This window comes from Trichosurus vulpecula, chromosome 3 (assembly GCF_011100635.1).
Source record: "Trichosurus vulpecula isolate mTriVul1 chromosome 3, mTriVul1.pri, whole genome shotgun sequence".
Classification (NCBI taxonomy): Eukaryota; Metazoa; Chordata; class Mammalia; order Diprotodontia; family Phalangeridae; genus Trichosurus; species Trichosurus vulpecula.
In genome coordinates, this window is record NC_050575.1 from 436,133,093 (window position 1) to 436,143,596 (window position 10,504).

Genomic DNA, 10,504 nt, shown 5'->3' on the forward strand with positions numbered 1-10,504 from the left:
CGGGGCCTCCCCCGCTCCCCGCGGGCCGGAGGCGGGCGCCGGCCGGGCCAATGAGCGGGGCTGCCCGGCTGAGTGACGGGCGCCCCCCGCCCCTGGCCCGCAGTCAAGCGCTGCCTCCGCCCCCTCTGTCCAGCTCTCCTGCGTTCGCCTCCCCTTTCTCTCGCGGCTGCCTCTGCATCGGCATCTCGCTGCCTGTGCTCCGGTGCGGGCTCTGCCTCGTGGGCCATCGGCGCCTGGCCCGCGCCCTGCCTCCCCTCCATCTCGGGCCGGGGGCTCCCCCTGCCTCGCCGTCCGGCTGCAGCACCCTCCTCCCCCCACCCCCGCCGGCTTCCTCGGCTTGGATTTCTGCGGGAGGGGTCTCCCGCCCCACCCCCACCCTCCTGCCGCTTTCTCCATGGGGGTCTGGGAAGGGGCTTGGGTCCGAGCCCGGAGGGGGCTCCTGCAGATGGTAAGTTACATTGGCCAGGGCGGGGGATGGAGGGGGAAGACTTGGGAAATCAGAGGCCTCTGGAGAGAGGAGGGGGTCCAGCGGAGGGGGGGAGGGGCCCTCCCGACCTAGGACTCTCCATCTGTGGCTCCCCAGGGCGTCCATCCCTGGGGTCCTGGGGGCTGCAAAAACCAGATGCCAAGCCTCCTTGGTAACTGGTGACGCCACTGGTGACGCACGCAGTTAACTCATTGTTGTCCCCAGCGAAGGAGTGGAGGAGGCCTTCCTTACGTAACCCAGAAACTGGAGGCAAGAGCGTTGGCCATTCGCTGTCACCTCCTCCGACGCCTGTCGCCCTTTGGGGCTGGGCGCTCCGTGCCAGTATTCTGAGATTCTAAAGTATTTCCATCAGGCTTAAGGATGGAGGTGGGAGGTGGAAGGAGTCGTCTGCAGTCTGGCCCCAGGGCCCTGGCCATCGTGGGGGAGGGAGGACCCCACCCCAGATTCATAGAATGCAGGTTCTGGAGGTGCGACTTATGTGTGCGTGGGCTCCCAAGGGCCATGCCCTCTAGGGGCGTTCCAGGGCTGCTGGAGGACAGGGAGGAAATGACTGGCCCAGGGACATTCCTGGAGTTAAGGGCAGCGCCAAGGTGGGACCCTGCCCTTAGGTCTGTCCTCACACCACCAGGCCAGCGTCCTGAGCCTCCTCTCTACATCATTCTGGTCCTCAGCAATTCACAGCTGTCGGAAAGGTTCTGGATTGGTCCACATCCTGTCTCGGTCCTATTACCTGTGTGACCTTGGGCCTCAATTTCCTCAACTGTCCTTCCTGCTCTAAATCCTTCAATCCTGTAAAAATGGAAAGAATCTTGTTCTCTGGTTCCCCTTTTCTCCACCTCCAGTCGTCTTCGAGAAGGATCTTAGATTTAGATCTGGGAGGCATGGTAAGGATCATCTGGGCCAAGACCAGAGAGGGTGTGACTTGCCCAGGTATTAGGCAGAGCTGGGATTTGAACCCAGGACCTCTGATTCCTAATCCAAGGCTCTTTCCAGCCTAGACTTAGCTGTGGACCTGACACAGTGGTGGAGTGTGGAGGGTGGACTTGATGGCCTCAAAGGCCCCTCCCAGGGCTAAATCTATGATCCCATGATCCTTCAGGATCCTTCTTCCCTTCCTTCAGGAGCACATGGCCCTCACAGCTCTCCCCAGCCTCTCTCTCTGCAAGAAGAGGTCTGATGAACTCACTCACTCTTTGTTATTCGTGGAATGTTCCCCACTGGTGCATGGTTGCATTTCATAAGAAGACCCTGGGGAAGGCAGTGCTTAACACAGAGAAATGAATCTAAAATGGTGCATTTCAGGGACTGGGAGAGGGTGGTAGTGAGAGGTATTTGGAAGGGAGGGCCACCTACATTGTTACTGGCACCTAACTGCACTCTATGTGAGTAATCCTTGCCCCAGGGGTGGGTTACACTAAGGGTGGGAGGCTGAATATGTAGGAAGGTGATGTAGGGCCTGGATGCCTAATGAAGATAGACGAATTCATTCATCAAGGAGGAGCTAGAAATGTTCAGCCTGACCAGCAGAAGGCATTGGGGGGGGTGGGGCACATCATAGCTATCTTCAGATATATGACAGGCCATGATGAGGAGAAGAGAAAAGGACTTCTGCTCATCCCCAGAGTCAAGGGTGGAAATTACAAAGAGGCAGATTAAGGTGTGACCTAGGGTTAGCAGTGAGTTATCTAAAAGTGAAATGGGTTGCTTTGGGAGTCCTTCCTGGAAGTCTTCAAGCAGATACTGGATGGCTGCTGCTCAGGTGCATCAGTGTTGGCTGGACTGGGTGGCCTCTGAGGTTCCTTCCAACTCTGAGTTTCTGTGACTGGTTTGAAAGGGATCAGAGGTCATTCGGTCCAGCCCTCTGCCTTCAAGCCAGACTGTCACACCAGTCCTGGACAGAATTGGGGTTCGTAAAGTTCTTCAGGCCAAGAGAAACCCGAAGCAGGCGAGCAGGAGAAACCTCAAGTGAGTGGCTTCTGCAGCGGTCCCTTTCAATTCTGAGATTCTGGGATAAGCCGCAGGGTGGGATTGGAGGCCAGGCCCCAGCTCCAAACCCTGTGCTTCTTGCTCTAAACTGCCATGGACTACAAAGCCTTTGGATGGTGAGGGAGGGGCTAGGGAATGTGGCTCTACCGTTTTTCCAGGGTTCTGGCCTCAGACTCTAAAAGTTAAGATTCCCAACCTGTGTTACTAGACCCCCTTTAGCAGTGGGGAAGCCTGTGAACCCATTCTCATAGTCATGTTTTAAAATGCATGAAGTAAAATCTGTAGGAGGACGAAGGAAATCAACTGTATGGAAAGAATTATCAAAATATTTCTAAAAACCAAATTCATAACCCCCCTGAAATCCGAGCACAGACTTCATGTAAACCCGGCTCTAAAGGCTGGCTGGGAAAGACGTCTCCAGGTGGTGCGACAGGCACGGTTCCGCTGGCGATGGTCCCAGCTTCCCGGTGGGTGCTCCAGGCTGCAGAGATGAGCAGGAGGAAGAACTCTGCCTGAGGGCCAGCCTCTTGCCTAGGACGTTCTGGCCAGCACCTAAAGGTGCTTCCCTTTTCTCCGCTCCTTCCTCAGGACTGGATGCAGGCTGGCAGCTTGGATGGGGGAGGGGGTGGCTGTGTAGTGGATAGCATGCTGGATTTGGAATCAGGAACGCTTAGGACCCTCTTATATTTTATTGTTTTAAATTTTAATTAAATGTTATTTGTTACTAACTGTGAGGCCCTGAGCAAGTTGCTTAGCCTTGCTAGGTCTCAGTTTCCCCATCTGTAAAATGGGGGTGATAATACCTGCAGTACCTACAGGGTTTTAAGGTAAGAATGTATACAAAGTGCTTTGGAAAATGTCCATAATTCTATCGCTGCTATCTTTGTTATTATCTTTCAGGAGGACCCAGCCACATCTTGTCCTCAGTGGTCTTGCTCAAAAAGACTGTTCCCGAGGTAAACCACTCAGTGCGTTATTTCTACCAATAAAATACCATACACACATGGCTTCTTCCACCTCGATACCATGTCCATCGCCTCTTTGCCTTATTTTTTCTTGAGCCGTTGGTCCTTGGAGGCAAGGATCCCCTTTTCAAAAGAAGCCCTCCCTTCGGTCACCGTGTTCCAGAACGATGAAACACATCCAATGTGATGCCCCTAACAAAGAGCTCCTGAGCAATACGTGGCTCCCATCTTTGTTTGAACTTTGCAGCTAGGAGGGAGGGAGGGCCAAAAGAGGAAGGAAGTCCGACTCAGTTGTTATTATAACCTGCTATTCTCTGCCACCGTCATCAAAGCCATTTGGAATCCTGTGGCTCTGATCACCATGTACCCAGAAACTGCCTGTGTTTCCAATTTAGATGAGTCTCCTTTCAAGGCTTAGCCCAGATGCCATCTCCTTGATAATACTGAAGCCCTAACGTTTCCCCCTCCACACACGACCTCATATCTGTAAATTCAAGGACAGAGATGACCTCATTTTTGGTTTTCCTTATCTCCAGTACCTGGCACATCAGAGACATATAATAAATATTTGTTGAATTAATAAAGATGTAACAGCTGGCGAGTGTGATGGGCAGGACCTGACCCAGCTGAGAACGCTGGAGTGCCATCTAGTCAAAAGCTTATCCCCCCTTTCTGTGGGTACCGCTCAACACCAGACCATGCTTGAGCATAATTAATAACCTGTCTGGCTCTCCACCTCTTTTTACTCCAGCCCCTTCATGTCTTGTTGGTCCAAAGGTTGAATATATATACATTTGCCCAGTCAGACTCATGCCTCATGATAGGCCAGGGAGAGCAAGTCAAGACTAAAGTGCCAGGATTCCAACAGCCCACCCAAAGTCACTGGAGGAAAGAACGCAGGGTTTGGAGTTGAGGACCAAGCCTGGTTCCGCTGTTTGCTATGTTGTGGTGCCTTGGGTTTCCCCCTCTCTGGGCCGCAGTCTTCTCATCTACAATGTGGGCCAATGATACCTACCTATCTACGCACCTACCTTACAGGTTCGCTGTTTTGTCAAGGTCAGCTGTTATTCTTACTAAGGTTGGGGGGGGGGGGCACAAATTGCCCCTGAGCGTTGAGTTAGAGAATAATAGTTAGATCCAACCTTATGCATTCCCTAAGGTGGGACCCTTTAGCCTTAAGGCCATGTGGGGGCAGGGGGGGGGAGTGTTGTCTTCTAAATCCTTAAGTGCAACCTTCTGACTGAACCCAAAAGGCCCCACTTAAGGATTTAGAAGGCCTCATGTAGCCTTGAGGCTGAAGGTTCCCCACCCCTGCAGCCCTTATCACTAGTGAGCAATATGGAAGAGTTGTAAAGGACCTTTGAGGATCATCTGAGTGATCGGAAGTGATAGTAAGTGACATTTACTTCTATCCTTTGATCCTTAAAGCAACCCTTTCAGGTTTGTATCATAAACCTTAATTTAGAGATCAGAAACCAAGGCCCTGAGGGAGGAGACTGAGCTGGGACTGACGACAGGTCTCCCCTATTTCTGGGTCTCTTTCCATTACTCTAAGGTGAAGGATTCGGTTTATTTGGCACAGAAATTACAGTTCCAAACCACAAGGCTGTGGAAATCCAGGGATAGAGGCAATCAAGTGGCTCAGGGTGAGAGGCGAAGGATCCCTAACATAGGCTGCTTCCTGTCATCCTTCCAAACACTTCTGACCCTCCCTCTACTAGGCCCTCCTCCCTCCACCCCTGGACTGTGGGCTCAGACCTATTTCCCTAGCAGTGGAGATGGCCTGCACCGAGCCGATCACCCCGGCCTATCCTGTCCCTTGGTGCCTTGTGGATCTTGTGAAATGGATCGTCAAGACTTGCTATGAGCCTGCGGAATCCTCCCCTTCTCTTCCAGCATGTGAGGATTCCCTCCGTTGGTGCAGATCGCAGCCTGCGGTGCTCCGGATCATCATTCTACGGGGCGGGGGAGGGGGGGGTGCTACCTCACGTGCTGCACGACTTCCTTAAGTTTTCCGCCATTCTGCGAGCCCCACGGCTGTCCACTTCTGTCCCTCGCTGCCTTCCTGGATCCTTGCCTTCTCCGGTCACACATTTCTGTGTTTCTGTGGCTCTGGGGTGTTGCGCCATCCATCCAGACCTTGCGGAAGACCCAACAATGTGGGCGCGCTTAGAGCTGGAAGTGACTTTACTAGTTCTTCCAGTCTCCTCACCCTACAGATGGGTGACCCAGGGAAGGGAAGGGGCCAGGGAGCAAGCATTTATTAAGCGCCTACTGTGTGCCAGGCGCTGTGCTTCACTTTACGAATATGATCCTCACAACAGCCCCCTCCCCCCCGTAGGTGTTAGCATAATCCCCATTTTGTAGCTAAGGAAACTTAGGCAGGCGGCGTGTAAGTGACTTGGCCAGGGTCACACAACTAGGAAGTGTCGGAGGTCACATTTGAACTCAGGTCTTCCTGACCTCGGGCCCAGCACTCGATCCACCGGGACACCTCTTGACCCCAAGCAGCTTGCCCAAAGCTGAATAGGGAATTAGTGTCAGAGACTGGATTAAAGCTGACTTTCTATCCATTCTTTTCTCCTTCGTACTTCAGTCGAAACCCTCAGTTTCTCTGTCTCCAAAATGAGAAGGACCGGACCAGTTTCTCAGTTTCTTTCTAAGTCTAAACCCTCTAGCTCTCTGATTCCTTCCCCCCATGGACTTCCTGAGGACAAGGATCATGAATCGTCCATTAGAAAGCGAGGAACCGTGACCTCCCCTCTCCTCCCCAGCTTCTTCAGAGCGCCCCACATGAAGAGCATTCTCCGTAAAGGTTGTCCACTGGCAGATAGTCTCACAACTGAGTGACTTCCCCTGGGAGGACGAGGAAGATCTGGTCTGAAAAAAAAAAAAAGCCGCCTGATATCTGAATCACGTGATCTTCCCGGCACAGCACCCCCCCACCCCCGCCCCAGCTAATTTCCTCCTACAGGGAACCCTCTCAGCTCTGTTCCTGACTGCTCTAGACAACTGACATCTTTTCATGGCAAGGCTGAGTTCCAGTCAGCGGTGTGCTGGTAAATGTTTAACAACCAGCTTTTGGTGGGTAGTATAAGCACAGCACATTTTGAAAGTTTAATCTGCATTGTTTTTTCCTTGCTTTCTTCCTCCAACAATCCACAGACTAAATCAAGCCCTGATTGGTAGTTTGAATATCCAAAGTGTATACGCTCACACTGAAAATTTAACAATCGGCTCTCCCTGGCTCAAGCTGGCTCCAGCACGCGCAGGTCCCCACACCGTCCCTTCCCATTCTCACCTTCCTTCGGTATCCCATAATCTAGCAATAATAACTCCGATTTCCACTTACAGGAAACAAGGCTTAGCGGGTAGGGCACTGGAGCTGGACTCGGGAAGACACGGATCTAAATCCCATCCCTAACACCAGCCATGTAACTCTGGGGGACCCGCTTCACCTCTCCAGGACTCAGTTTCCTTCCTGTAGAATAATAACACCTGTACATAATCAGCCCCATAGAGCTGCTGCATGTAAAGCTCGTTGCAAATTCTAAGCTGCTTTAAGGTTTTCAGTGGCCTTTCGTCCCAGAAGCAATGCGGAGAAATGCAAACATTATTCCATCTAACAAAGAAGGACTCGGGCTCGGTGGAGTTGTGATGCGTCCGAGATCACACGGCTGCGAAGTGTCAGACCCAAACCCAAGTCCTCTGACTCTGAGCTCGGTCCTCTTTTCCCTAGATCACATCGATGGACGTGGATCGACCAGAAAGGGACGAGAGGGAAGCTTGGGGTTGGGGGAGTCCCGGTTCTTGTCCCGGCTTTCACGTTAAATCACAAATCGTTTTACTTTTTGGAGCCTCAGTTTCCATAGCTGCAAATTGAAGTCAAAGCGCTTCAGCCTTTGTTAGGTGCAGAGAACAGTCTAAGCCTGAGGAGGGGCGCAAAGATTAATTAAGATAGTTCCTGTCCGGGGGCTTCCCATACGGGGAAGGAGAGAACACAAAATCCTCATCCTTGAAGAGTTCATACTCTTGAGACACACACACACACATTACAAAACCGAGGGGAAGCCTGTAACCCTGTAGTCAAAGTGCCCCCAAACGTGATTTGATTCAATTCAGTTTAATTCAGTAATAACGTGCCAGACAAATGCTAGGCACAGGAAAGCAAAATGGCATTTAGAAAGTGTTTCATGGTTTGCAAAGTGCTTTACAAATGGGATCCCTTTTGATCTACCCAACAATGCTGGAGGGTGTTATCATGACTCCCACTTTACAGTTGAGGAAAGGGGTACAAACAGAGGGCAAACGACTTGCCCAGGGTCACACAGACAGTAAATGACTGAGGCTGGATTTGTCGTCTTCCCTATTCCAGCCGCAGCACTCCATCCACCACCCAGCTGCCTCCTCGTGGGCAAGGTGAGGGGGCTGGACTATAGGGGAGGCTTCTATCACAGCACAGAGTTTGGAGTTAGAAGTCCTGAGTTCTAACCTCACCGCTGTCACTTACAAGCTGTGTCACCCTGAGAAAGTAACTTCCCTTCTCTGATACTCAGTTTTGTCATTCATGAAATGGGCACAATGGTGGTCACCCTTTCAGGATGATGAGAGTGAAAGAAGACACAGAGGCAGTAGCTACTGTTGCAACTTCTGCTCTCCGTCCATTCTCACAAGAGAGTTATCATGATAATCAAATGAGATGGTGTTTATAAAGTGCTTTGCAAACCTTAAAATGCTATGTAAATGTGAGACGATGATAATGATCACCTCCAAGGTCCTTCCATGCTGGGACCATTCTAGATTTTGGATGCCCTCAGCTCAGGCTGGGGGTGAGTTATTTGAGGATAGGGGGATCTGGCTGGAGGCTTCCTCCTCCCCTCCTCCCCCCTCCCCCCAGCATCCTGCTCTCAGCCTGTGTGATGGAGAAGGGGGTAGCTTGGAAGAACAGCATTCAGTCCCCAGCTGTCACCTCCCAGCAGTCTGAATTGGCAATTTCCTGGCAATCACGCTCTGCCTTTATTTAATCAATTTGCTTGTACTGAGCATAAGAAAAAGAAAGAAAAAAGGAAAAAGGAAAAAAAAAATTCCTCCCTCCCACCATGCCTGGCTGGAACTCGGCATCTTCCCAGAGACCTAACCAGAAGAAACCAAGGAAGAAAGAAACTACAGTAACTGCTGAATTCGTGGCTTTTCAAAATCTCCGATTTCACTGGCTTTTGGTCTGAGGCGTCACCAGCCTGGGAGCCAATGGTTATTCATTTCTGTCAGGCACAGTGATGGGCCCCCCTTTAAGGATGCTATTCCTGCTTCAAGGTCATTTGGTCCGGAGCTTGTGAGACATGGGAGTGTGGGGGGTGGGTTGGGACTCCTGTACTGCCTGCCTTGGGGAGGCAGGCTCACCCCTCGTAGAATGTCAGTGTCCAACCCTTCCATCTTGCAGAAGAAGAAATTAAGGTCCGGAAAGGCTTCCTTCCCTTCCTCAGTAATGCAAGTATTCTTGTCCCCCATCTTCCTACACACACACACACACACACACACACACACACACACACACACGCACACGCACACACACTCTAGCCTATTTGCTGCTGTTCCATATTGACTTTATTCTATCTCCCACTTTCAGGACTTTGCATGGGCTATCACCCATACCTGATACGATCTCCATGTTGTTGTTGAGTCCTTTTTCAGTCATGTCGTGCTTTTTGTTTTTGTTTTTTTTTTAATATGATGTTTTACATTTATAACCCTGGGAGCAGGCAGGACTGATGGTATTATCCCCACTTTACAAATGAGGACCCACAGAATCACAGAATGAGAGTTGGAGGGGAACTTGGCATCCATCTAATCCTAAAGGAAAGACTTCTATAACGTGGGCAAATGATTATCCAATCTTTGCTTGAAGACCTCCAGAGGGAACCCATCACCTCTAAAGGAAGCCCAGTGAATGCAATTGATGAGGGCACAGTCTCTGGGCACCCCCACCAAACCTGATGGGATACAGTCTCTGGGAACCCCCCCAAACTCTCCCCGAATCCCCCCACCAGATCCGGCCCCATGTCGTACTCTTTGTGACCCCTTTTAGGGTTTTCTTGGCAAAGATATTGGAATGGTTTGCCATGTCCTTCTCCACCTCATTTTACAGATAAGGAAACTGAGGGAAATAGGGTTAAGTGACTTGCCCAAGGTCACACAGCTAGTGCAGTATTTGAACTCAGGAAGATGAGTTTTTCTGGCACTCCATGCACTATGGTGCCACCTAGTTGCCCTGCCTTCTCACCTCCAACTCTCAGCCCAGTCTCTTCACAACTCAGCTACTACATAAGGCCTTTACTGATCCCCTGCCCCAAGTTATCAGGGCTCCCTGCTTCAAATAACAAAACTACTTCATTTGTATTTTTAAATTAATTTATCTGCATACAAGTTGCTTGCTCCTAGTATAATTTACACTCTTTAAGGACAAAGCTTATTTCAGTTCTGTCTTTGTAGGTCCAGGGGTGCCTGGCTAGTAGGTGTTTAATAAAAGCTCACTGAATTGAATTGAACCCCCAATTTCCAGACAGGAAAGTCCTAGTAAAATGTGGTAAGGATAAGATGGGAAATCTGAACCCCAGTCTCTTTACTCGAAATCCTGCACTAATTTCAGTATTCTGGACTTCTATAAGACTGTAAACTGCCTGAGCATGGGGACCACTCACATGGTTTTTCATTCCCCTTTCCCAAGCTGTTTGGTAAATCCAAAGAGATTCCCATGCTCTGAGGAGAAATTCCCCTAAAGAACTCTCAAAGCATTCTGGTCTTTTAAAAAACTGTGTCAATTATACTCTTTTCTTCCTTGGTTTTTGCCATCATGATTACTAACTCCCTTTCCCACATAATTCTCACACCCCCAAATTTGGAGAAAAAAAAATCACAACCACCACCTCATCCTTTGGACAAAAAAGCATAGTCAAGCAAAAAAAAATCCATGTTGGCTTTTTCTGAAAATATGTCTTGTTCTGGACTTGTAGTCCTTTGCTTCTCTGCTCCCCTCTGCTGTAAATCTCACATTCCTGATTTTGCCACC

The 10,504-nt window shown here is 50.4% G+C and overlaps 1 long non-coding RNA gene across 1 annotated transcript; it reads left to right on the plus strand.

Moving 5' to 3' along the window:
* The first annotated feature begins 2,389 nt into the window (after positions 1-2,389).
* Positions 2,390-3,479, plus strand: LOC118844734. Its single transcript, XR_005009978.1, has 2 exons — positions 2,390-3,031; positions 3,374-3,479. It is a non-coding gene; the product is annotated as an uncharacterized LOC118844734 (long non-coding RNA).
* The last annotated feature ends 7,025 nt before the right edge of the window (positions 3,480-10,504 follow it).